This window comes from Pinus tabuliformis, chromosome 2_2 (assembly GCF_031772625.1).
Source record: "Pinus tabuliformis cultivar Carrire ecotype Pingquan chromosome 2_2, CPIR1, whole genome shotgun sequence".
Classification (NCBI taxonomy): Eukaryota; Viridiplantae; Streptophyta; class Pinopsida; order Pinales; family Pinaceae; genus Pinus; species Pinus tabuliformis.
In genome coordinates, this window is record NC_142300.1 from 938,692,625 (window position 1) to 938,719,891 (window position 27,267).

Genomic DNA, 27,267 nt, shown 5'->3' on the forward strand with positions numbered 1-27,267 from the left:
TGATGGGTTAGAGTGAGAAGATTCTGCTTCTTTACCATCAACAGGAGCCTTACTACCATAATCTTGCGATCGAGTCGCAATCCTGACATGAGACATCATCAAAATGGGTTCTTCACTGGCATTCGAAGAAGAACCTATCATCTTATTCTCCTGCTCTGGAAATGGATTTTTTAACACAGCAGGAGTGGGAGAACCTTTGACTATTTTCACTACCTCGGCCCGATGAGGGCAGTCTCTCGTAAAATGATCTTCTTCACAAATAAGACAAGGATATCGAGGTTTGCGCTTTTCGTCATTGGTTTCCGACTTTTCCGTTTTCTCCTTTGGAGCCTTGTCTGCTTTAGCCTTCTTCTTTCCTTTCTTCTTTCCACCGTTTTTGGATTTGGCCGTAGATGACTCTACAGCGTGAATGTCGGCGGTAAGTTCAGGAGGAGAAGACTCTCCTGTCGGAGAATCAGGCAAAGTGATAATTGGAGTATTGGAGGCCTTGGAAGACTTCTTCTTACTCTTCGTAGTCACGATACCAATCATACCATCAGCGGCATGAGATCCCGAAGGAGCAGCAGCGATTTGGTTTGACTTTGGAAGATCCGGAATTTTCTCGTGTAACGTACCCGACTGAGTGTAAACTAAGTCAAGGTATTGTGCCTGAGCAATGACTTGCTCCTCAGTAACTACTCCGGCCTTAGCTACATCTTCAGTAATTCTTGGTAATAATGATTTGACAAACCATTCAGCTAAGATTTGGTCCGGGATAAAAACTTTCACTAATCTTCTTCGACGTCTCCACTCATGGATGTGATCAGAAATGTACGTGGATGTCGATTGTTTTAGCGAAGTTAATAATTCTGTACCATTATCGTATCTGACTGGTAACTGAAAATGAGTTAAGAACGAGGTAGCTAACTGGCTAAAGTTGTAAAAAGAGGCCCGTGGTAACTCAATGTACCACTTGGCTGCGAGACCAATGAGTGTACGCTGGAAAAGACGTAAGCGGATGGAATCATCTGAGATGGAATTTGATGCACACCAGAGGTGGTAAGTCATCACGTGATTAGACGGATCCTCTCCAGACTTACCTTCGAACTTGGGTATATCGCTGGGCAACTTATTTGGCATTGGCGGCCAGAACGGAAGATATTGAATTGGATCGTTCGTTAGGCGCGTCAAGTCGGGTAAATCTAAAGTTGCAATAAATGGTAACTGCCGGTTAGGATCTCTAAAACTCTGAGTCACAATACCAGCCCCAGGAGGAGGATATCCAGGATAACTAGGAACAGGAGTCGCATTGGGGATATTATATCCTCCTGGAAAACCAGGATTAACCGGACCGTACTGGGGTTGCTGAGGTGGTTGATAAGTGTACCCAGGATACGGTTGATACTGGTAAACCGGTTGTTGGGCAGCTTGCCCAGGTTGATACTGTCCCTGGTACGGAGGTTGAACAAATTGAGGTTGAGTAGTAACAACCGTACTTGTACCAGGTTGGCCTACAGGCATCTGGACTGTGGTTTGAACCGTGGGTCCAGACAACGGTACAGATGTCTGAGGAGTGGTTACAGGGACAGTAGAAACCGGAGCTGCCGATACTCCAGAAGTAAGCATGGTAGATGAAGCGGTAGTTGCTGCAGCCGTGTGAGGTGGAGTACCAGGTGCAATTGGCGGCTGAGTAACTACAGAAGTTACAGGGGTCTGAACACTTGACTGGACAGGTTGCGGTTGCTGGGGTGGACCAGGAACTGCAGGTTGTCCTGCTTGAGGTACCGACTGTATACTTGGTTGCGACATCTGTTGACCCTGTGACGGATCCCATGTTAACATTCCAGGGTATTGACTCGTAACAGGTTGAGGATACTGAGATCCATAGCCGTATTGAGGATAGGGTTGATAACTGTAAGGTGCAGTCCCATATGATTGCCCTTGAGGTGGTTGATAACCTTGACCAGGGTATTGACCCGTAGGTTGATAACCTTGAGGTAAATACGAATACTGGGGTTGACCTTGACCTTGAGGTTGGTATCCTTGAGGTTGATACCCTTGGGGTTGATACCCTTGGGGTTGCCATCCTTGAGGTTGCCATCCTTGATACTGATACTGAGGTTGACTTTGGGGTACATATTGAGGCTGGGGTTGATACCCTTGGGGTTGATACCCTTGAGGTTGCCCCCCAGTCACGAATGAAGTACCTTGAGGTTGCCCCCCAGGCATTAACGAAGGTTGCCCCCCAGGCGGTAATTGGCCACCTTGAGGTTGGTTAATGGGAGTTGAACCTGACATCATATAAACGTCACCTATACTCAATGGTACATTACCACTGTTTCCAACTAATAACCCATGATCAACAGGTTGAGGAGATGCTCCCGCAAAGGTACCAGAAAGTGATTGATACCCAGTAGGAACAGAAGGACCGCCATGTAAAAATGATTCAGGACTTTGTGAAAACACAGATGACTGACCAGACATATTTACAGGAGAATGAATTCCTCTAGGTGGAACCGGAGTACGAGGTGTAGAAAAACCTACTGAGTTGTCTAAAAAATTGGTTAATGCAAGGTACCAAGATTCACTTCTAGGAGGACTGTAAAAGATGGATTCACGCTCCCTTAGATCAAGGGTAATTAGATCTTCAGAATCAGAAACGCCTATTTCTTCCTCTGGAACAAGTTCTTCTATAGCAATTAATCCAACAGGAAGATTTTCGGTGATAATTCTTTCTATTCTTGGTGAATCAGGAACACTAGGAGTTGGAGTAACAGGTTCTGAAATTTCAGGTTCTTCGCCTGTTTCACTGGCAGATGAAAAACTACCAGCAAGCTCGGAAACTGTAACAGCTTCGGGATTGTAACCTGTTTCTAAACTTTGGTAATCTGGATGGACTACCAAGGAAGATTCTCCTTCTTCAGGTGATCCTACTCTACTGCCACTAGGAGGAGTTACAAGGACCTTTAACCCTTCTAAATTACCTGGGTCGTCTCGAGGAGGGGATCCCCTAAGTCTACGGGATCTTCTCAACAATTCGGCCACAGAAACAACTTCAGGAGACTGGCCCGCAATTCGACGGGACCTTCTCGGTAATTCCGCCACAATTAAAGATTTTAACTACAACACACGAAAACAAAGTAAAAAATTTCAAATCAAACCACCTAAAGTCTTCTAAAGAACCAATCAAATTTGAAGCACACGCCTAAATAATCTAGAGCGTCAAACCACACACAAACAGTAGTCTTCCGGACCAAAAGCGCTAGTTGGTGATTAGGCCCAACCTCGCAGGATTCAGTACAGAAATAGTGGGTGGAACAGTTACCCCGGCAACCTGCTTAATGAATAGACTGGACCAAGTTCCTCCACTTTAACCGTCTCGAAGTGAAGCGAACCCCCCAGAAAATCCAAGTGAGTATAACCGACGTCTGCTCCAGGTACAGTGGGACCTTCCCTCCACCGTCACCTTGGGTAGAATCCTAGATATTATGGCCACTAAGGTTACCAATCACAACAATTACACCTGGGGGAACAGTCTAAACTCCGACAGCACGCAAGGGCAGAGTAGCAAGCTCCAATCCCCTTACCGGCTCCTTGACAACAATCCAAGGTTTACCGATAAGTGACCCCTGGCTCCTCGACAATGGTTAATCCGAGGTTTACCGTTTGTAATACGTACTGCCTGGCGTCGTTCCCAACGAGGGAGGAATGATCCCCTCACTGGTTCGGACACGAGCTCGTGTTTCTCCTTTAAGAGGAGCTTTCCCAGAATGTAACTGAAACAATTGGATTTGTTCTACTCAAGATAGACTATCTGTTTGGTTTTGTAGTCTTGGAGAGTTAAGTACTCACCTACTCCAAGACCCTAGCCTAAGCTATGTTGGTGCTTCAGAGCCCTAGAAAAATAAAGATTACTAGATTGATTTTAATTTAAGCGTTACTTTTAAGGTTGTTTCTTAAGTCAAAAGGTGATGGAAGTGAAACTAGTGGTGTGTTGACTCGACTCGAAACCACTACAAAATGCACCTAGAATGATTTATCCACTACTTTACTTTTTCGATGAATTGCTTAACTAAAAAGTTGAGAGAATGCAATCTTTATAAAAGCAACTTCTTAATTGAAGACAATCAAAGAAACAATTCGTTTTTCTTTTCCAAGCATAAAAACATAACCTCTCTTTACATGCACGAAAAAACTCTTTTCTTCTTTCGAAAACAAAAAGCTACTTGAAACAAGACTTTTTAAGAAGATGTTTTTGTATTTTTCTTTTAATAAAACAAGTAAATCTAATATAACCAAAAAATCAATCTTAACAACTCTTAAAATCTATGAAAATGCACTCATAAGCAAACTAAAGGCAAATTTACTCTAAGCAATCTTAACGAGGCCAAAACTAACAATGATTATTTCTAAGGTGTTTTACTTGATCACAATCAAATCAAGGACTAGCTTATTGCAGAACCAAAAACTAGCCAAAACAAAACTCTAATCTTTTTGTTCTTTTTGTAAAATGGAAATCAATACTTTATAAACAAGTAATTCGAAATTTGACCCAAAACAACTCAAATGGCAAGTTGCTCACAAAAGGAGACTTTACGACAGGCCCGACTTCTAAGAAGGTTGACTAACCAGAGAGATCTAAGGCTGGACAACTTTCTACTATCAAAGTCACTACAAAGCCTTCCCAAAAATCAAACCCTAGGTCTAAACTTCGTTGAAAACCACTAAAACACTCAAAGCTCACAAAACTAGTTCAGGTGAAAATTCTTGACAGGGTACTAAAGGATCTGGGCAGAAAACACTAAGGAAAAACAAAATCTAAAAGCAATTTAAAGCAAAAATGGAATTTTCTTAAGTTTTACAGGAAGACGCAGGCAACCCGTTGTCACAGGTGCGGCCCCGCTCTGTGCAGACGGCAACAGCGCGTCCAAAGACGCACTGTGCAGTACTAAGAGGGTGCGTCCTTCTGGAAAAATGAAGAAAAACCAAATCTAACTAAATCTAAAGCTAAGCCACCCAAATACTAATTCTCACAGTCAAAAACCAGAAAATAAAAATGATTTTCTCAAAGCAAAGTTCATATAAAGGAAAAGACTCTCTCATTAATGGATTCCCCAGCGGAGTCGCCAATTTGTCACACGGAATCTGTCAAGGGTGCGGACACGACTGACCTTCCTAGAAGTCTAAGACATTCTAATGACAAACAAGACAAAATGGAGTGATCTTTCTCTAAATACACCTTTTACAACATGAAAACTACAAGTGTTTAGGCTTACCTTATTCCAAAACGCTGTTGTTGAAGTCCGTTCTTGACGATCCGGATGAGCTCCTCCTTCAAGTCAATTCCTGCAACCACAAACAATCAAACAATTACCAAGCACTTGCATTTCATATAATAAAACATATATTCAACATGCAGACCAAGGAACACATGAAATAACTCATTAACACAAGCTATTGAGAAAAATAAACCAGTTTGTATTAATAACGAAACAAAGAAACTCTTACAACCTGGCCTTGGTGTTGTGCAAGTTCCTCCCAGGGTCCATCAAGGGTTTTCCTCTACTTTGACAAAGCTCACCCTCTCCCAAGTAGAATCAAGTGAAGACAATCTCTCCTCACAAAGGCTCTAATGGAAGACCTAAATCCTGCAGCATTTACCCAAAGAAAATGTATAGCTCCAACCTCCTCTCCTTCTGGCTCAATGCCTTTATTTATAGTGCTGTAAAGAGGTTATTCAGGTCCACTATCAATGGGATCATCCCCCTCTATGGGTGGGATAGCTCCCTTATTGATGGGATAAGTTCCCCCTTAATAGAGATACATGAACCAACTGGAGGCGCATCCATTTCATCAAACCGACCTCTAGAATGTTCTAGAAGTAACCACAAGTAACTTTTTCAAGATAAAACTCGCGCATTTTGCCTTTTACAGAGGGACGCACCTGTCCCTTAACATACAGAGCGTCCATGGACGCAGATTTTGTGAACAAGGTCCGCGTCCCCGCAGGTAAGACTAGAGAGAACCTGCGACCCCAGAGATAAACATAATTTTTACAAGACTTTCTCTCTTCTTTGAGTTTGAGATGGATAACAGAGGCATGAGACTTGCCTAAGAGGGTAGCATGACTGTTGATTTGAGCCATACTAACTGTAAGTAGTCAAGGTGACATTTTTTAGTGTAACAGGAGGTCATCCTAGCATAGGGAGTATGGTAGATACAGCGATGCGTCCATTGGTACTACTATGGTCCCTAACTTCATTTCCCTGCTCATTGATTATATGAGAGGTACTTCCCATGAGTCCCAGACTACATGGGTAGGATGCCTCGACAGGAGAAATTAATCAATCTCGTCCTTATAGGAGAACACATCAACCCTACTACCATTGCCATGGAGAACACATCAATCCTGCTGATGAGCCCCAAAAATGTATAATTATATGGGCTCATTTAGCCTCCTAATTCGACTTAATCCACCATTCTCATTAGTTTATTGCATGTTTGCTATTATATTTATGCTAATAGAGTGAATTGGGTTAGTCATTATGCCAACAAGTCTAATGTGTGCTTTATGCAGTCTTTTTGGTCAATTTGGAGACAAAATCAAAGGTTTAAATGAGCACTTGGCAGCCAAATTCGTGGAGAGGATTTTTAGGAAGGTGTCCCCTTCATTTATGGGCCCTTACCTCAAATTCTCCACCATCATCTTGGAGTTCAAGGGCCACAAAATCGATTATCACAAGGGCAGCCGAGCAAGTGCTAGTAAAAGTGTTGTTAACTAGAAGTTTTGGCAGCCGAGTTCCTAAAGTTTAGGAGGGTTATTGGGGTCCTCAATTTGTATAAATAAGAGGGCTTAGGGCCACATTTCAGTTAGTTAGTTTGTAGGCAGAAGTTAGCTAGTTTGTAGTTTGATTTTAGTCATTTTTTAGGCAGTAGGTTAGCTTTGCATTTCAGCACATTTTCAAGTTTTCCTTGTGGACAGTTTTTGGAATGTAACTATTCTTTTGATCAATAAATATGAATCCAGCTTTGCACCAGCTCTAAATCCCTCTTAGGAGGCTGTAGCTCTTGGGGTTGGGCCCATCTCAAGTGCCCAGTACCTCCTTTGTTTATCTTTATGTGTTTTTGCTGCATTCTTATAATAAAATATGCTATTTAGATTTAAATCTTGCTTTGTTATTTAGATTTCTTTTGATGATTAAAAAGGATTTTTACATTCAGATTGAATTGATAGGTTATTAACAGGGAAGAGCTTCAGAAAATGGCCATCAAGAACCTCTGATTTCACCTCTCCCTCAGTGGGATCAGGAGCTGCGATCAAGGTGACCTTGCTGCCAACAAAAACACAGTCTTTGCTTCACCATGGAAGTATTAGTGTTCGATTTTTATTTGCAGAAGTTGGTTACATGTTCAGAGCCTTGATTGCTTCGTTGCATAGTTGGTATATATGGTTTTAGTGCAAATAAACTTCTGTTCCATTTCTTTGTTGTTATCTAGGTTAGATTAGGTCAAAGTAAATAGCTTCTTGATTTTCCAAGTCTTCATTTGTCTAATTCAAAAGATAGTGTGTAGAGCGCTTGTAATACCTCTCCATCCACGTGTACTCCATGAATCCCATCTGCTCCATCCCCTAACTTAGATTCTTTCCTCTCATTTGGTACGTTTTCACACTCTTCCCTAGTTCCTATACTCTCACACAACATTGTTTCTCTTATCTTTGAACCAACCCAATTGCCTTAGCCACTCTTCAGCCTCATTCACCAAGTCCTAGACATCCTCACACCCCTATCTCACCTCCATACCCACTCCTTCATATTTCTTCCTCCATCCATCCTCTAAAATCCCATTTCTGAACATCCTGTAGAAAAATTACAGACATCCTGTAGAAATTCCAGAACATCCTGTAGAACCCCCGCAGACTTCCTGTAGAAGCTCACGAATGAGGTTTCTTGATAGCCAAACTTTGTGAAACTCTCTGGAAGGGTGCTAGGGAACTCTTAGGCCCTCTTTGAACCTTCCCAACCTTATACAAGCATTTCCTCTCGCCAATCCACCTCTGCACAGTCAAAAACCAGTTAAAGCACATGCATGATAATTCCGACAACTTATTCAAAAGATACAAAAAGATGTTTTTTTTAGATGTTACTGTCGAAGTAGCTTAGACACATGTATTTTACCTCTCTATAATTCAATGGAATCGCTTTCAGTAGCTTGCATCCTCTTTCTTGCATCAGTAGGGCTAGCTGGTAAAATAAGGGTTTGCTAGGGTTTACGTTTCCTTTCAGCTTTCTAGTTTCTTTCTGCAAGTAGATTAGCCTTCTTTGAGTTAGCTTTCATCCATTAGTTAAAAATATTCTTCTCAGAGCTCATAGAAGTTGGCTTAAGCTCCTAGTGGACTTGTGCCAGCTGACCAAATGACAGCTGCGGCAAGAGCTAGTACTTGTGCATACAACACCGTTGCTTCCAAGTTTGTTACGAACTACCAGGTTGTGTTGTGGTCGCCAACAACCCCCCTCTTTGTTTGATCAAGCAAAGGGGGACCCTTAGCCAAAAATCCAAAAAATATTTTCGTTTGAAAAAATCTTTTGTATCAACTCCCTAAGAGCTATATCGCATCGCAATAGAAAAAAGAGCGCTTGCCCAAAGCGCATAAATGCACTGAAAACGAGCGACGCGAGAAACCATCGCATCGCGGGCATTAAAAGCGCTTGAAAAGAGGAGAAACTAAAGGAATTCCGAGGGCCGATATGCGACGTCGCACGTCGCAAAGTTGCATGAGCAGCACAAAGTGACAAAGCGAAAACCTTGCGACCTTGCGATATTGCGATATGCGATCTGCGACCATGCAAGGCTGCGATCTGCGACCTATGGTTTGCAACGAATGAGACTGTCAATTGCTGCGACGCCACCTATTTACATCACAAATTTCAAGACTGCGATGCAAATCACAGAAATCATTCATCGCAGGCATTCCTCAGCATGATCTGTGAGCCCAAAATTAGGCGCGCACCTTACGGGAAATTAATGACCGCATGCTTGAGTATCCAGAATCGATTGCATCGCATTTATCGAAGAGTCAAGTCATGATGAATGTCAGAATTACGCATTCATTAGAATTTAATGCTTTCATGTCAATCTTTTCGTCATTTCCCTTCTTCTTTGCGTAAACTGCAAGACATACTACTGATATAAATCTATATGCAGGAAACATCTAAGGGAAAAGCGCCAATAAGACAACAGAGAGAAGATGCCTCCGCAATTGGATGCCGCATGCAGCAGAACCGCGGATTCCGGAATATCGCCCAACAGGCACTGATGAAAATAGACTGTCCAAGACTCAGAGTCAAAGGTGCACAAAAGCAGCGTGTTTACAAAAGATCCTGAAGCTCAGACTTGGTAAAGCAGAGAAAGAAGCACAAGAGAAGGAAGACGCTCCAGAAAAGCCTGGAACAAAGAACGGAAACAATTCTCGAAACAGGGGATTGTCCATACAGCGCGACTTCTAACTCATTGAGTCATTCGCACGACCGGAAACCGAAATAGCAACGGCAAAATCAGTTCGAGAAGAAACTGGGTTGTACTAAGTGTGCGCACAGCGAATACACCCAGCTAGAGAAAGGTTTTCGAAAATATCTTCTAGCCTGTCAGAAAGAGGTGCCAGCTCTTGTTATTTCTAATTATCAAACTCGAACAAAAGAAAAGGATAGCCAGCCGACTCTTTCAGGGCGAACAGCGCATTTCTTACAACACTAAAGAACAGATACAGAAACGGTTAGAAATTAGATTTGATTTTTAGAAATAAATTTGCTTTTAGTAAAAGGGCAGTCATTTGAAGCCGTTCCCTCAATTTGTGTAATTAAAATTAGCCGGTTAGTAGTATTTAACCCTTCTCGTTGCATTGGAGAAGGGTCCGGAAATTTGTCAAAAAACGTGTCCTCAGAACATGCACTTTTGCACCCTCGGAGGGGGTTTTTGATGAATGGACGGATCAAGATTTATTTATGTTTGCATTTTAATACCTGCTACTGATGTTGCACTTCTGTACTCTTAGTAGGCATTAGAAGTAAGTAGAAATAGATCATTATTGCTTCAGGTCTGTGAGTATAAAGTCAGTGATAAATGGTACTTTTATCTCTTGACGAGTTTCTGCTTGCATTCTTAGAGTAATATACAGTTGATGTTGTTTATATGTTAACGTATGAATGAGTGGACTACCATTTGGCACTTTTGTACGGTGGAGTCATTGATTTGTGCTTAATACATGAATAACTGATTATGCGATATGATGTTCACAATCGTTCTGCTTAAATTTTTATGTAGGATGATTCATCTTAATCAATTTATATTCTCATAATAGCTGAACAATCTTCATTACCAGTTATTGTGTGAAACCTTTCTAGATCGCATAATGGAAAAAGTTCTATCCCGGGTTAGCGTAGATTAGATGTGTTATTCTTTATAGATTAAAGTAGTATAAAACTCACTCTCAGAGTTCAGAAATAGATTAGCTTAGAAATAATTCTATATTTTTATTATCATATTCTACACACACACACCCCCTTAGAACGGGAAGCTGGTCCCGTTATCCCCAGTCGGACCCGCTACACCAAACGGGCATGGAGCCGCCAACCAGGTTCCCAACCGGGTGGGTATCCCCCTTGTTGTTGACCCGATTTCAGGGCCATCAACATATTTGGTGCTAGAAGGAGGGCACGAACTATGAATGGCACCTAAAGAAATATCTAAATACCATTCTGAGAGTAATACACCCTCATCAACTCCCTCGACTTCTCCAACACGGTTAAACCCGGAATTTGAAGTCACTCGAGTATCTACCATTGCTACATATTCGAATATATCAGACCAATCTATCATTGAACCCCCTGAAATTCGGACTTTGATTCGTAAACTCCAGGGATTTTCTATTTTTAACCAGAAGTCTGATAAATCTAAAAGCAGCGTCACTTCGCAGTATAACCCTGCTCATCCCCTTACCAGATCGAAGAGTGAAAAATTTGGCATACAACCAAGTGAACTCCCTCTCCCCACCAGGAAAAGAGCAAGGAAAACACCACCAGAGTCTGACAGTCGGACTCCTTCATCCACTTCGTCCATATCAACTCCCTCACCGCGAAGTCAACCACCCACTCTTTCATTCCAACTCACTCACCCATCTTCTACAAACCTTCCTCTTCAAACATCAAAGATCTTAATATCTTCATCTTCTCAGCATCAGAATTCATCTTCTACACTTCCATTAACTAGCAGCTCAACGATGGCCCAGTCTCCATGGAACAATCCTGGGGTGGTTTTAATGCCTCCACCCCTGAGCCCTATACAGGCCCATCCTGAGAAATGGCTGCCTAAATTCAATCCGGAAGCAGGCATGCTAGCCGAGGAGCATATCAATAATTTCATGCTTTCTGTTAATCTCAACGGAGTCACTAACGAAGACGCTGTTGTCTGGCTATTCCCTTATACAATGCAAGGAACAGCCGGGTCATGGTACTTTTCGTTACCTTCCGGATCGATCACTAGCTGGGACATTTTTCAAAGTCAGTTCCTCACCAAGTTTGGTGATGACAGATCCACGACGACATTGATCAGTGACCTATCTAATCTTAAGGCTGAGGCTAGAGAACCCATTAAAGATTTTAACTTACGGTTCAATAAGATCCTCAACAAAATCCCCGCTACCTCACAACCCAGCGAGGAAGTAAGATGTGAATGGTACATCACGGCTTTACCTCCAAACTTGGCTATCTTCGTAGATAGGGCAAACAAGACCACCTTAGTCGAAAACTTGACAAAAGCGTTAGCAATGGAAAAACGCGTGGTAGCCCTAGAAAAGAGATCTGTTATAGAAGAACGCAAATCTAAGAAGATCTCTTTCAAAGAAGACACCAAGAAGAAGCAAACGAAAGATCCTTTCGATTTGGAAGGATTACAAAAAGTGTTGAAAACCATGTCAAATGAGATGATTGATATTAAGAAACAAGTAGCAGAGACTTCTTCGAAAAAGCCCTTTAGGACTTTTAAAAGAAATCCTCCCATGGAGGTAAGACCACCTAGTGTTGTCTCAAACGTTGAATCTGAAGAAGACGAAGAAGAAGAGAATACCACTGAAGGGCAGACCGACGAGGAAGAGGTCGTAGAACTACAAGGAATGTGGGACTTCATCCTCCCACAAGAAGAGGATCAAGAAGCATTTCCTGTTAGCACGAGAAGCAAAAATCAACTTGATCCTCCCATAACTACCCCAAAACAAAAGGGCGCAAGCCTTGCAACAAAAGAAAAGGTCGCAACAAAAAAGACAACTGCTAAAGCGACCCAGATTAGCCCAGTCCAATCTGATCAAACGCCTCCATCAAGAACACTAATAGTGTCAGATGAAATGGAGTATAACATCATTGATGACATGAAGAAGACTAGGGCTAATATCACTCTGTATGAATTGAGTAAATTGAAACACCAGCAGAAAATAATGATGAAAGAATTACATGCTGTGCCTACTACATCTTTACCTACAGCGGTAGCTTCCCACAATCTTGGAAGGCCTCCAACCAACACGATCAATAAAATTGATCCAAATGACATCGCCTTGATTGGAGGAAGATCAAGATCTCATACTCCTCCTTTCCTTCTCACATATGAAATCTTCAACAAAAATGTGCACAATTGCTTGGTCGATTCTGGTGCTTCAACGAATATTTTACCCAGGTCAATATGTGCTAAATTGAATGTGCAACCTCAAAGATCCGCAGTACGCATAGTTCAACTTGATCCATCCCAAGTCGAAGTGATTGGTGAACTCAATCAGGTGACCATAAGATTGTCGTCTAACCCGAAGGTGTGTCAGGTTATCGACATTCTAGTAGGTGATATCCCTGAGTTCTACGGTTTGATTCTTAGCAGGGATTGGTCGGAAAAACTCCACGGATATTTTTCAACCGATTGGTCGCACATGTGGTTACCATACAATGGTAAACCAAATCAGATAAAGGTTGAACGAGAGTTGCACCAAAAATACATAGTGACAGAACTCGAAGGAGAAAATGGGACCATAACGTACAATAGCAGCATTGTAGGCAATTACGCAATAGATTCTTTCCTAGGTAATTTCAATGCTCATATTTCACCATACTTAGAGAATTCAGTTTTATCCCAAGTTGAAAATTTCTCACAAACTGATGACTCAAAATGTTTTAGTTTTTTAGATAATTCTGTAAATACATCTTTATTTTGGAAATTATATTTTGACGGATCTAAATCAAATGAGGGAGCAAGAGCGGGATGCATTCTGATTAACCCAGATGGGAACAAGATTATACTCACATGCAGACTTGAGTTCGATTGCACGAACAACACAGCGGAGTACGAAGCCTTGGTTCAAGGCTTATACAAAGCAATCGGATTGAACGTTAAGTATCTTCAAGTCTTTGGAGATTCGGAGATCGTTGTAAAACAGGTACGTAACACCATACATTGCCTGTCAAGTCATTTAAAGCATTATCAATCATTAGTTCAAGATCTCACTGCACATTTCGTAGCATTCAACATCTCGTCAATTCCAAGAATTCAAAACGCGAGCGCAGACCTGTTAGCTAACGTAGCCTCTAGACTTATCCCTTCTGAAGATTTTAGTCCTGATAGGTTTTCAATAGAATTGATCTTTAAACCATCCATCCCTGACAATATCACCAATTGGAGAGTGTTCAACGACGATCCTGACATCGTAAATTTCCTTACTTCTGAAGGATCCTACTCAAATCAGATAATCGACGAAGACCATCATGATCATCAAATACAACAAAATAGCTCTGACAATGCTATACCGAAATCGGTGGTCAAGCTAGAAGATCTATATGATTTGAAAAGTCGGTTTAAAAGGTCCGCCAATGCTAAACTTTGCAGTTCTACCCTGAACTATGAATTAGTAAACCTAGGGACCGATCAGAAGCCACAGAACGTTAACCTAGGCCAGGGCCTAGCCCCTGAAGAAAAATCAGCATATATCCGTCTTCTGAGACAATACAAAAACGTTTTTGCCTGGAATTACGATGAGCTGAAGACTTACAACACTTCTATCATTCAACATGTTATCCCTATGATTGACAATGAAAAACCTGTCCAGCAGAAGCTCAGAAAAATACACCCTAATCTAGAAAATCAGATAAAAACTGAGCTTAATAAATTGTTGAGAGCCAGAATGATCTTCCCCGTCAGGAATTCTAAATGGGTATCCAATATGGTGCCCGTTAGGAAGAAAAACGGAGACATTAGAATCTGTATTGATTTCTGAAATCTCAACAAAGCCTGTCAGAAAGATAACTTTCCCCTCCCACCTATGGAGCAAATTCTACAGGCAGTAGTAGGCTCAGAATTAATGTCATTCCTGGATGGATTCTCAGGATACAATCAAGTACTGGTGCATCCCGATGATCAGTTAAAGACTACGTTCTGAACCAAATGGGGCACTTATGCATATCGGAAGATGCCATTTGGTCTGATCAATGCCGGAGCTACCTTTCAGAGAGCCATGGACATCGCGTTTAAAAGGTTAGTCTATAAATCAGTAGTGATTTACCTCGATGATATAACAGTGTACTCCAAAAATCGAAACAACCACCTCAAAGATTTGAAGCAAATCTTTCAAAGATGCTTGAGGTATGGGATTTCGCTCAACCCAAAGAAATCTTTCTTTGCATTAAGCGAAGGGAAATTGCTCGGATTCATAGTGTCGAAATCCGGTATTCACATAGAACCCAACAGAATCAAGGAAATTTCCAAAATATCCATACCTCATAACAAGAAAACCATGCAATCCTTCCTTGGACAAATCAATTTTGTCAAAAGATTTGTCCCGGATTTTTCACGCATTATTTCTCCCTTACAAAATATGATAAAAAAGAATTCAACTTTCAAATGGGGTCTAGATGAGCACGAAGCATTTAACTTAATCAAACAAGCTATCATCAATGCTCCATCTTAGGCCACCCCAAATTTTTCAGAATCTTTCATCTTATACACTTTTGCCTCAGAGAAATCCTATGCCGCGATTTTGACCCAAGCAAATCAAGAGAAAGCGGAAGCTCCAATTGCATTCTTTAGCTCGAACTTACAAGGTGCTGAAATTAATTACTCAGACGTAGAGAAACAAGCATATGTTGTTTTCAAAGCAATCAAATATTTCAGACCTTTCTTGCTTAAAGCCCACACCAAAGTCGTAGTGCCGTTTCCAGCGGTAAGAAACCTTTTGGTGCAGAAAGACGTGGGCGAGAAGAGAGCTAATTGGATTACCGCTTTACAAGAATATGATCTTGAGATCAAACCAGCAAACATCGTAAGAGGTCAAGGCTTCTGCAAGATGTTAGCCAGAGCATCGCAAATCCCAGAGAACTCATCTGAAGAGGTACAAGCATATGAGGTAAGCCTAAACGATGCAGAATCATTATACGCCGACACCATTTATTTTCTTAAGAACGGGTATGCTCCATCACATATGGATCATACCAAGAAAAGAGCTCTGAGATTAAAAGCTAAACAATACCAGCTCATAAATGATGTCCTGTTTAAAAAGAATTACGATTCTGTACTCCTTAGGTGTCTTGAGAAAACTGAAGCCGAAAAGGTTTTGCAGGAACTTCACGATGGACCAGCAGGTGGACACTATGCCGGAGATGCGACTGCACACAAAATCTTGCGTGAAGGATATTATTGGCCCATGCTGTTCAAAGACTCATACAATCACGTAAGGAAATGCCAAGTCTGCCAGACTGCTGCAGGAAAACAAAGGAAACCATCCATGCCGCTACAACCGGTCAACATCGACTAAACATTCAGTCAATGGGGCTTGGACATAATAGGTGAGATCGTTCCTCACTCTTCTAAGCAGCATAAGTATATCCTTACGGCAACTGATTATTTCACCAAATGGGTAGAAGCAGTTCCTCTCAAGACAGTTCATTTTGAAAACATTATTGAGTTCATAGACCAATTTATCATAACTAGGTTTGGATTGCTAACGGCCTTAATGTTTGATAACGCTTCATATTTTTCTGGAAATGCTATGACTGAGTTTGCGCTTAAAAGAGGGTTCAAACTGAAATATTTTGCCAACTACTATCCGCAAGGTAATGGATTGGTTGAATCAACAAACAAGAACCTAATCAGAATTATCAAAAGAACAGTTGACCAAAACCAAAGGAATTGGCACAAAGCGCTGGTAAATGCTTTATGGGCTGATAGAATCACAAAGAAAGCTTCAATCGGCACTTCTCCCTTTAATTTAGTTTATGGGAGGGAAGTGGTTCTTCCGACTCACTTAGTCATTCCCTCTTTGTCTTTAGTGAAATACATCGATGAAGTACCTACTTCCTCATTACAATTAAGACAAATGGAAATAATCAAACTAGAAGAACAAAGAGAACAAGCTAGGAAAACCCATGCTCATCACCAAGCGCTAATAAAATCTTCTTTTGACTCAAGCATCATAACCAGAAAAAACTTTCAGATGGGTGATTTAGTTTTGAAATGGGATAAGGCTCATGAAGAAAAGGGCAAACATACAAAATTTCAAAAGCTGTGGCTTGGCCCTTTTCAGATTGTGGAAGTCGTAGGCCCATCTACATTCGTATTGCAGGATCTGGCAGGAAGGAGAGATTCTTTACCTGTCAATGGACTGATTCTTAAATTATATTTTCCATAGAAGAGAAATCTTCTAATTTTTGTAGGATAGATTTAGTTTTTAGTTTTTATTTTTGTTTTGCTTTTCTCTTTTGAATAAAACCCGTTGTAGATGATCATTTAAAAAGGATTCATGAAAGAGCATGCCAATTCTCTATCAGATTTTGATTTCGCTTGTACAAATAGAAATTTTTTTGAAAAATCTGAATTTTATTATTGACAAATAGAGTTAACTTCACTTTGATTATGATACTCGTTTCAACCTCTAAAAACTTTGACAAAAGCAACCTCTGGTAAAAGAATTGTTTTGTATCAGCACCATGAAGGGTATCATCAATAATAAAATAAGCATTCTCTGCAAAGCTGTTGTTTTCAAAAACTCTATTATTGTCGTCCAGAGCTTTCTTAAGGAAAAACAATGACTTCCTCCCTGCAAAAAGGAAACTGCAGCATCCAGAGAAACAATCCAAGCAAAACACTATATCTCAAAGAATAAGAGGTCTCATCGCGAGCCGGCTTATCATGATCATAGATATTATAACTTTCCGACTTTGCCAATACTGTCTATCAAAATTGGGCAACGACTTAAGATTGTTGCAATCCAAAGACAAGAGGTCTCATCACGAGCCGGCTTGTTCAACACAAGTGTAAATCAAGTGAATGACTGTGTCATAATTTGGCCACCAAACCAAGACATTGTTATTTAGAGAATTAAAAAAGGAAAAGTGTGTTAAAAAGGATTTTTCTCTGGAATGTTGCGAGTAACCTCAAAGCAGGAAAAAGGATCATTGCTGGATAATATGGTAACCCTGTCGAGGCTATGGATGCTTGCGGGCAGCAGAGGCTCTACCTATGACAAATGAGCATACTTTTAAGCCAGTACGCAGAGAAGACCTTATTTTATCTTTTATCAAGACCAAGTAATGTCTGATGCAAGTGCAAGAAGAAACCTGAGGAAGCAAGAAATTGAGATATAAAACTGGTTGAAACAAAATATCGTCGACAAGGTGAGGGGCAATCTGCTCTATCTGTCCATAACAAAATTTAGACATATAAACACTTTTGCTGTTTCGGAAGTGAACGGTCAATAGAAATGCAGAGATAACTGGTTCTTCACAGTGAATCGCCATTGTTGTGGTCACCAACAACCCCCCTCTTTGTTTGATCAAGCAAAGGGGGGCCCTTAGCCAAAAATCCAAAAAATATTTTCTGTTGAAAAAATCTTTTGTATCAACTCCCTAAGAGCTATATCGCATCGCAATAGAAAAAAGAGCGCTTGCCCAAAGCGCATAAACGCACTGAAAATGAGCGACGCGAGAAACCATCGCATCGCGAGCATTAAAAGCGCTTGAAAAGAGGAGAACCTAAAGAAACGCCGACGGCCGATATGCGACGTCGCACGTCGCAAAGTCGCATGAGCAGCACAAAGTGACAAAGCGAAAACCTTGCGACCTTGCGATATTGCGATATGCGATCTGCGACCATGCAAAGCTACGATCTGCGACCTATGGTTTGCAACGAATGAGACTGTCAATTGCTGCAACGCCACCTATTTACATCGCAATTTTCAAGACTGCGATGCAAATCGCAGAAATCATTCATCGCAGGCATTCCTCAACATGATCTGTGAACCCAAAATTAGGCGCGCACCTTACGGGAAATTAATGACCGCATGCTTGAGTATCCAGAATCGATTGCATCGCATTTATCGAAGAGTCAAGTCATGATGAATGTCAGAATTACGCATTCATTAGAATTTAATGCTTTCATGTCAATCTTTTCATCATTTCCCTTCTTCTTTGCGTAAACTGCAAGACATACTACTGATATAAATCTATATGTAGGAAACATCTAAGGAAAAGCGCCAATAAGACAACAGAGAGAAGATGCCTCCGCAATTGGATGCCGCATGCAGCAGAACCGCGGATTCCAGAATATCGCCCAACAGGCACTGATGAAAATAGACTGTCCAAGACTCAGAGTCAAAGGCGCATAAAAGCAACGTGTTTACAAAAGATCCTGAAGCTCAGACTTGGTAAAGCAGAGAAAGAAGCGCAAGAGAAGGAAGACGCTCCAGAAAATCCTGGAACAAAGAACGGAAACAATTCTCGAAACAGGGGATTGTCCATACACCGGGACTTCTAACTCATTGAGTCATTCGCACGACCAGAAACCAAAATAGCAACAGCAAAATCAGTTCGAGAAGAAACTGGGTTGTACTAAGTGTGCACACAGCGAATACACCCAGCCAGAGAAAGGTTTTCGAAAATATCTTCTAGCCTGTCAGAAAGAGGTGCCAGCTCTTGTTATTTCTAATTATCAAACTCGAACAAAAGAAAAGGACAGCCAGCCGACTCTTTTAGGGCGAACAGCGCATTGCTTACAGCACTAAAGAACAAATACAGAAACGGTTAGAAATTAGATTTGAGTTTTAGAAATAAATTTGCTTTTAGTAAAAGGGCGGTCATTTGAAGCCGTTCCCTCAATTTGTGTAATTAAAATTAGCCGGTTAGTAGTATTTAACCCTTCTCGTTGCATTGGAGAAGGGTCCGGAAATTTGTAAAAAAACTTGTCCTCAGAACATGCACTTTTGCACCCTCGGAGGGGTTTTTTGATGAATGGACGGATCAAGATTTATTTATGTTTGCATTTTAATACCTGCTACTGATGTTGCACTTCTGTACTCTTAGTAGGCATTAGAAGTAAGTAGAAATAGATCATTATTGCTTCAGGTATGTGAGTATAAAGTCAGTCATAAATGGTACTTTTATCTCTTGACGAGTTTCTGCTTGTATTCTTAGAGTAATATATAGCTGATGTTGTTTATATGTTAACGTATGAATGAGTGGACTACCATTTGGCACTTTTGTACGGTGGAGTCATTGATTTGTGCTTAATACATGAATAACTGATTATGCGATATTTTGTTCACAATCGTTATGCTTAACTTTTTATGCAGGATGATTCATCTTAATTGATTTATATTCTCATAATAGCTGAATAATCTTCATTACCAGTTATTGTGTGAAACCTTTCTAGATCGCATAATGGAAAAAGTTCTATCCCGGGTTAGCGTAGATTAGATGTGTTATTCTTTATAGAATAAAGTAGTATAAAATTCACTCTCAGAGTTCAAAAATAGATTAGCTTAGAAATAATTCTATATTTTTATTATCATATTCTACACACACACACATCACTAAATTCTACACACACACACCCCCTTAGAACGGGAAGCTGGTCCCGTTATCCCCAGTCGGACCCGCTACACCAAACGGACACGGAGCCGCCAACCAGGTTCCCGACCGGGTGGGTATCCCCCTTGTTGTTGACCCGATTTTAGGGCCCTCAACAGGTTGATAAAATTAAAGAAGGGAGTTCCAGGAGTTGCAGCAGTATTATTGCAATACTAGGGCTCACCACTCTTTTTGGTGTCGTTGCCAGTGAAGTGTCAGAGTATTGGTGATTGCTGCTTTTCTTCTATTTTCCACTATAACCTTCTGCTAAGTAGTTTATTTCATTTCCATTATGCAATTTCATTTTTGCAAAAGTAGATTAGAAATTTCCCGCTTTCATAGATTAGCATTTCAATTCTGAAATTTCATTTCTGCAAGCATAGATTAGCATTTCAATTCCGCAAGCATAGCCTAGCATTTCATTCCTGCAATTTCATTTCAACAAAATAGATTAGTCCTCTCCTGCTTACATTTCAATTCCACATTTTCAATTCAGCAAGATAGTTAGTTGCAGTTCAATCTATTTTAGTTTTGTAAGTGTTAGCCTCCTGTTGCAACAGGTTTCATATTTCATGATTGACAGTGGAAGTGCCAAAAATGTTCACCTTTTCCTGCTACAAAAGTTCCATTTTTGAAAGATTTCTTAGCTAAGGGAAAGCCAGACATCCTAAGCTTGGCTTCCTTCGGTTTAAATTGCTTGTATTAAAATATAGAGAGAGAAAATATGTCCAAACAGTTTAAGCTTGGCAGGTTAGTAGCTAGGTAGAGAATAAAGGAGCCCAACTGTCTAAACTGGGTCCTTGGAAGCAATACGGGTATTTTTTAGATAGGAGAGTAGCTAAAAAAGAAAAGAGAAATCAAGGTCTGCAAGTCCAAGTGCACCCTTCCTGAAGTAACAAAAAATGCTAGGTGTATTAGGTTGGGTAGGTAGCTTGGGCTTGCAGAAGCAAGATCATCTTCAGTGTTGGCATGAACAAAGAAAGCTCATCTCATCAATGGCAGAGGTACCATAGTAGTGTTTTAATGGCAGAGTTCTAGAAGCATGTCTAATTTCCTCTCACTCCCCCTCAAAGTTTCTTACTAACACCCCTAAAGGACCTTGGGATCTGCCCAACAAGTCCTGAGTCCATTTCATTTTTGTGAAACATTAAGTCAAATTTTTGACTTTTTTCATGAAAAGAAGCCACATTTCTTGTGTAAAAGTCATGTTTACATCTTCTACACAATCTCTATGTCTATCACCACTTTATAAACTTATCATTGGTCCCTTTCATTTCCACTCTACCAGATCATATTAACTCCCGATTATACTATATAGCTCCCTAACTATTCCCCATCCCCATTTACTACTAAAACTATATAAAATCCCAAAAAATATTAAATAACCCCCCCCCCCTTGGCACTATAGCCATATGTTCTAAAAATTGGGGAAATATTAAGTCCATCTGGGACTTATATTTAGCCTTTCCTCATTTGTCCCTTGCGATCAGTTAACCTCTGGTTGAACTGATAGCCATTTATTCCCCTTCGTAGTCATTTCCCAAAATTAATGTTTAAAATGCTTTATTAAACATTAAACTCTCATTCCCCCGCTTAAGCCTAACCCATAAAACCCATGTTTCCGAAGTTTTTGCCGCCGACGTATAACCCATAAAAACCCATCTTTATTAAAGTTCCCCCCCCCTCGCCACATGAACAATTAAATAAAATAGCAGGCGGGTCCTCGCCCTAACCTTCCACCAAATTACCCATCCCGTCGGTCGTTAGATCTGGCCCACCCAACATCTACGGTGGGCGGGTCTTTTCACAAGCCAAAACGCCGAGGGTTAGCATCCGGGAGTTCGGCGGTTTTCTCATCGTACTCCCGCCACGTGTCATCCTCCTGGGTGTGGCGGAGCCCCCTCCTCCCAAACCGCTCCAGTGCAAAGGCGGTTTGCCCGAAACCACAAAACTGCCCTCCCCTAGTGACGTCAGCACCACGTCCTTCGCCCAGTGATGTCATCGCTGACGTCATCAACTTGCGTCGGCCTCCTGCCATCGCACCGCCAAGTCACCCTGCCACCTCACTGCCACTGTGTACCACCACGTCACCCATCGTACTGCTGACTTCATCCCGCCACATCACCCGCCATACTGGGTCCCACCCACTGACGTCATGTTGACGTCATCACTCAAAAAGGCGCGAAAGGCGAAAATCGTGCTTAGGAAGCCCGGATTCAGATTCTGAGGCAGTTTTTCATGCGCATGGCTACGGGAAATGAGCCAAAATGGAAAGCCCCTCATTGCGCAGCCCTCAGCAAGCCCGAAAGGCACAGAATGACCCATTTTTCTTTGCGAAACATTCAGAAAGGGGCAAACACACTTTTTAAAGCAACAGAAGGTCGAGCAGCTGCCATGAAGGATCAATGGGACAGTCTAAACAATTCAGAAGATTTTAAAGACTCCAGAATCAGCGCCGAAGAGTATCAGGAAGCGACAAAGAGTATCAGGTGAAAATAAAAAACCTTCATCAAAGTCAGCAAAGCAGTTAAGGCCATTTAAAAGCTTATCTGGTCGGGATTAGTGCACATTAATGCCAATAAAACAGCAGCAAAACCAAGTTAGAGGTGGAGATAAAGGACAAATCACAGTTATTACAGAAGAACTGCACCTGGCTACCCAGGACATACATTAACTCAGTTTTGATATAGCTGCCCTCAGCGCAGCCCAAAGATATTTTCATGCATTTATTTCTGGATAAGATTAGGTTAAAAGTAATCATTTTCTTTCAGCCCTGTTTAGGTCAGCTGTAATAGGTTAGTTTTTGGATAATTTTCCCTATATATACCGACCCTCTGTATTGTTTAAAGGGTTGGTTGGTTGATAATCCTCATTAGAGAGTCGCACTGGATATCGGAGATGTTTTACTTAATCAAAGATTGCTGAAAAGCTTTGGAGGAACGTCTGTCCGTTCTGTGCCCAATGGTTTGAAGAATTGAATGTGGAATTCTTGTGTTGCTATATGAATCAATAAGTTTTCCTTATCTCTGTTATTTCAATTTCACATATTCTCAAGTCACAGAACAACGGATTGGCTCAGACCTTGCTTGGTTGCACTCTATGCTCATTTTTTGTGGCTTCTTAATGTTTTCCTCTTGAATTAGGCATAAATATGAATTCTGTTATGGCTCATGTTTGACCTATTTTCATATATAAATGACTGTTATCTAGGAATTCTTAACTTCTCCTAGATAGGGCTCATTTGTCTTCTTTCTGCTAATCTGAATGAGAGATTCTTAAATTGCCCCTCATTCCTTAGCCTTTAATCCATCCCTTTTACCTTGAATGATTGTTTCATACGCAGCTAGCTTGCTCCATATTCCCTCTTGTGACCAAGAAAACGCACCAGCAGTCCTACTCTTTGACTCCACGCCCAATGGTTCTAGAACTTTCATGTTGTCCCTGCCTCTTTACTTGAAAGCATCATCCTTCCCACCAAAAACAAAACAAAACCCCTTGAACTCAATAACTAGCCTAAAAACATTATCAACAAAGCTAAATCAAAAAAGAGAGAGCCCTCTCTGATTGCAGGTGGGCTAGAACCTGCAGTCCAAAGATTGGTCTGTGGTTACCTCGGCCGTATCCTTTTGATGCCAACCAGAAGGAAAACCTGAGTGATAACATAATGGCGACTCCGTTGGGGACAATCCTCAGATAATTTCATGAATCAAGTTGGAAAGCTCTACTGGGAAAGTAATAGACCTGCAAGAGTTTCTGTCTAGGTTTCTGGAGAAGGTCATCGTTTCCTTTACTACCATTTTTACAGGTTTTAGTTCTGATCTATGATGGTGGACAAATATCAGGCACTCCAAAGTTGATCATCCACCTGGCGACTCCACATCATCTTCACAATCAAGACTCCACTGGGTGAGCGAACCTGAGAGAGAAATTTTCAAAGTTTTTAAGCAGTTCTACAGCCAACTAATCCCTTTTCAAAGTGTTAATAGTCAGACAGGATGACTAGGTGTGTGGAAGATGAAGTTAAACAAGCTGCAAATGAATTCAAGAAGTTGTTATCAGAATATGAACTTGATGAATTTTTTTTAAATTAGTGTTGCTAAAGGTCAAAGAAATACAACAACCTCAAATCAAAATGTGTTTTCTTGATTTACTTGCTGAAGAACATCAAAATGAGATTAAACTTGTGCATTCTCAAATTCAACCTTTTGATTTTCAAGATCCTAAAGAATTCCTCCAAAGTCTTCCTTCTCCAAGCCAGGAGGAAATTGTACTACCTTCTGACTTTCAGATTGGGGATAAACTTGGTTTCAAGACAAAGACTAAAGTATTGGCTGTAGAGTTTGCTACTGAGGATGCAGCTGTTCCATCAGACAAAGAAGGCCTAGAAGAAACTCTCCCACATGATGCTTTTGTTGATCCTATAGCGGATTACATGGAGGATCTCTTCAACTCAAAAACTTTAAAATATTTTCTCTATAAGGACCAAGTGGTTCAGTAGTGGCCCTTACATGTCACAATTTTGATTATGGGGACACATGACCAAACAATGTTTATGATTTCACCAACTATCAGTCAAACAGTTTGTTTCTTTCTACAAGTGCTTAAGCGGTTGCACTGGCTTTTTCATTTTACCTAACCAGCAAACAGGTGTTGATTAGGGTAGGTAGGTAGGATTTTAGTTTTTTTTGGATAGCAGCTCGATGCAGTTGAAGCCCGAAGTGAAGGCTCTAAGCTCTTTAAGTCCGCTATCATATATATAAATAAAGCAGCCAGCAAAGGGAAAAGTTTTTAGAATACAACAAATAATTGAAGATCAAGGCAGTCTGACCTGTTGTTCTTGGCTTTTCACATGGAAAAGCCATCCCCAAGTGGAGCCACTGTTAGCCTCCTCTTGCAATAGGTTTCATATTTCATGATTGACAGTGGAAGTGCCAAAAATGTTCACCTTTTCCTGCTGCAAAAGTTCCATTTTTGAAAGATTTCTTAGCTAAGGGAAAGCCAAACAGCCTAAGCTTGGCTTCCTTAGGTTTAAATTGCTTGTCTTAAAAGATAGAGAGAGAAAATGTGTCCAAACAGTTCAAGCTTGGCAGTTTAGTAGCTAGGTAGAGAATAAAGGAGCCCAACTGTTTAAACTGGGTCCTTGGAAGCAATAAGGGTAGTTTTTAGATAGGAGAGTAGCTAAAAAAGAAAAGAGAAATCAGGGTCTGCAAGTCCAATGCACCCTTCCTGAAGTAACAAAAAATGCTAAGTGTATTAGGTTGGGTAGGTAGCTTGGGGTTGCAGAAGCAAGATCATCTTCAGTGTTGGCCTGGGCAAAGAAAGCTCATCTCATCAATGGCAGAGGTACCAAAGCAGTGTTCTAATGGTAGAGTTATAGAAGCATGTCTAATTTCCTCTCACTCCCCCTCAAAGTTTCTTACTAACACCCCTAAAGGACCTTAGGATCTGCCCAACAAGTCCTGAGTCCATTTCATTGTTGTGAAACATTAAGTCAAAGTTTTGACTTTCTTCATGAAAAGAAGCCACATTTCTTGTGTAAAAGTCATGTTTTCATCTTCTACACAATCTCTATGTCTATCACCACTTCATAAACTTATCATTGGTCCCTTTCATTTCCACTCTACCAAATCATATTAACTCCCGATTCTACTATATAGCTCCCTAACTGTTCCCCATCCCCATTTACTACTAAAACTATATAAAATCCCAAAAAATATTAAATAACCCCCCCTGGCACTATAGCCATATGTTCTAAAAACTGGGGAAATATTAAGTCCATCTGGGACTTATATTTAACCTTTCCTCGTTTGTCCCTTGGGATCAGTTAACCTCTGGTTGAACTGATAGCCATTTATTCCCCTTCGCAGTCATTTCCCAAAATTAATGTTTAAAATGCTTTATTAAACATTAAACTCTCATTCCCCCGCTTAAGCCTAACCCACAAAACCCATGTTTCCGAAGTTTTTGCCGCTGGCATATAACCCATAAAAAAAATATCTTTATTAAAGTTCCCCCCCCCCCCCCCGCCACATGAACATTTAAATAAAATAGCGGGCGGGTCCCCGCCCTAACCTTCCACCGACTTACCCATCCCGTCGGCCGTTAGATCTGGCCTGCCCAAGATCTATGGTTGGCGAGTCTTTTCACATGCCAAAACACCGAGGGTTAGCGTCCGGGAGTTTGGCGGTTTTCCCGTCGTACTCCCGACATGCATCATCCTCCCAGGTGTGGCGGAGCCCCCTCCTTCCAAACCGCTCCAGTGCAAAGGCTGTGCGCCCGAAACCGCCAAACCTCCCTCCCCTGGTGACGTTAGCGCCACGTCCTCCGCCCAGTGATGTCATCACTGACGTCATCAACCTGCGTCGGCCTCCTGCCACCACACTGCCAAGTCACCCTGCCACCTCACCACCACTGTGTACCGCCACGTCACCCACCGTACTGCTGATGTCATCAGCTGACGTCATCCCGCCACATCACCTACCGTACTGGGTCCCACTTGCTGATGTCATCACTCAAAAAGGCGCAAAAGGCGAAAATCGTGCTTAGGAAGCTCGGATTCAGATTCTGAGGCAGTTTTTCATGCGCATGGCTACGAGAAATGGGCGAAAATGGAAAGCCCCTCATCGCGCAGCCCCCAGCAAGCCCGAAATGCATAGAATGACCCGTTTTTCTTTGCGAAGCATTCAGAAAGGGGCAAACAGACTTTTTAAAGAAACAGAAGGTCGAGCAGCTACCATGAAGGATCGATGGGACAGTCTAAACCATTTAGAAGATTTTAAAGACTCCAGAATCAGTGCCAAAGAGTATCAGGAAGCGGCAAAGAGTATCAGTTCAGCAACATCAAATCAGGTGAAAATCAAAAACCTTCATCAAAGTCAGCAAAGCAGTTAAGGCCATTTAAAAGCTTATCTGGTTGGGATTAGTGCACATTAATGCCAATAAAATAGTAGCAAAACCAAGTTAGAGGTGGAGATAAAGGAAAAATCACAGTTATTATAGAAGGACTGCACCCGGCTACCCAGGACACACATTAACTCAGTTTTGATATAGCTGCCCTCAGCGCAGCCCAAAGATATTTTCATGCATTTATTTCTGGATAAGATTAGGTTAAAAGTAATCATTTTCTTTCAGACCTGTTTAGGTCAGCTATAATAGGTTAGTTTTTGGATAATTTTCCCTATATATATCGACCCTCTATATTGCTTAAAGGGTTGGTTGGTTGATAATGCTCATTAGATACTCGCACTGGATATCGGAGATGTTTTACTTAATCAAAGATTGCTAAAAAGCCTTGGAGGAACGACTGTCTGCTCTGTGTCTAATGGTTTGAAGAATTGAATGTGGAATTTTTGTGCTGCTATATGAA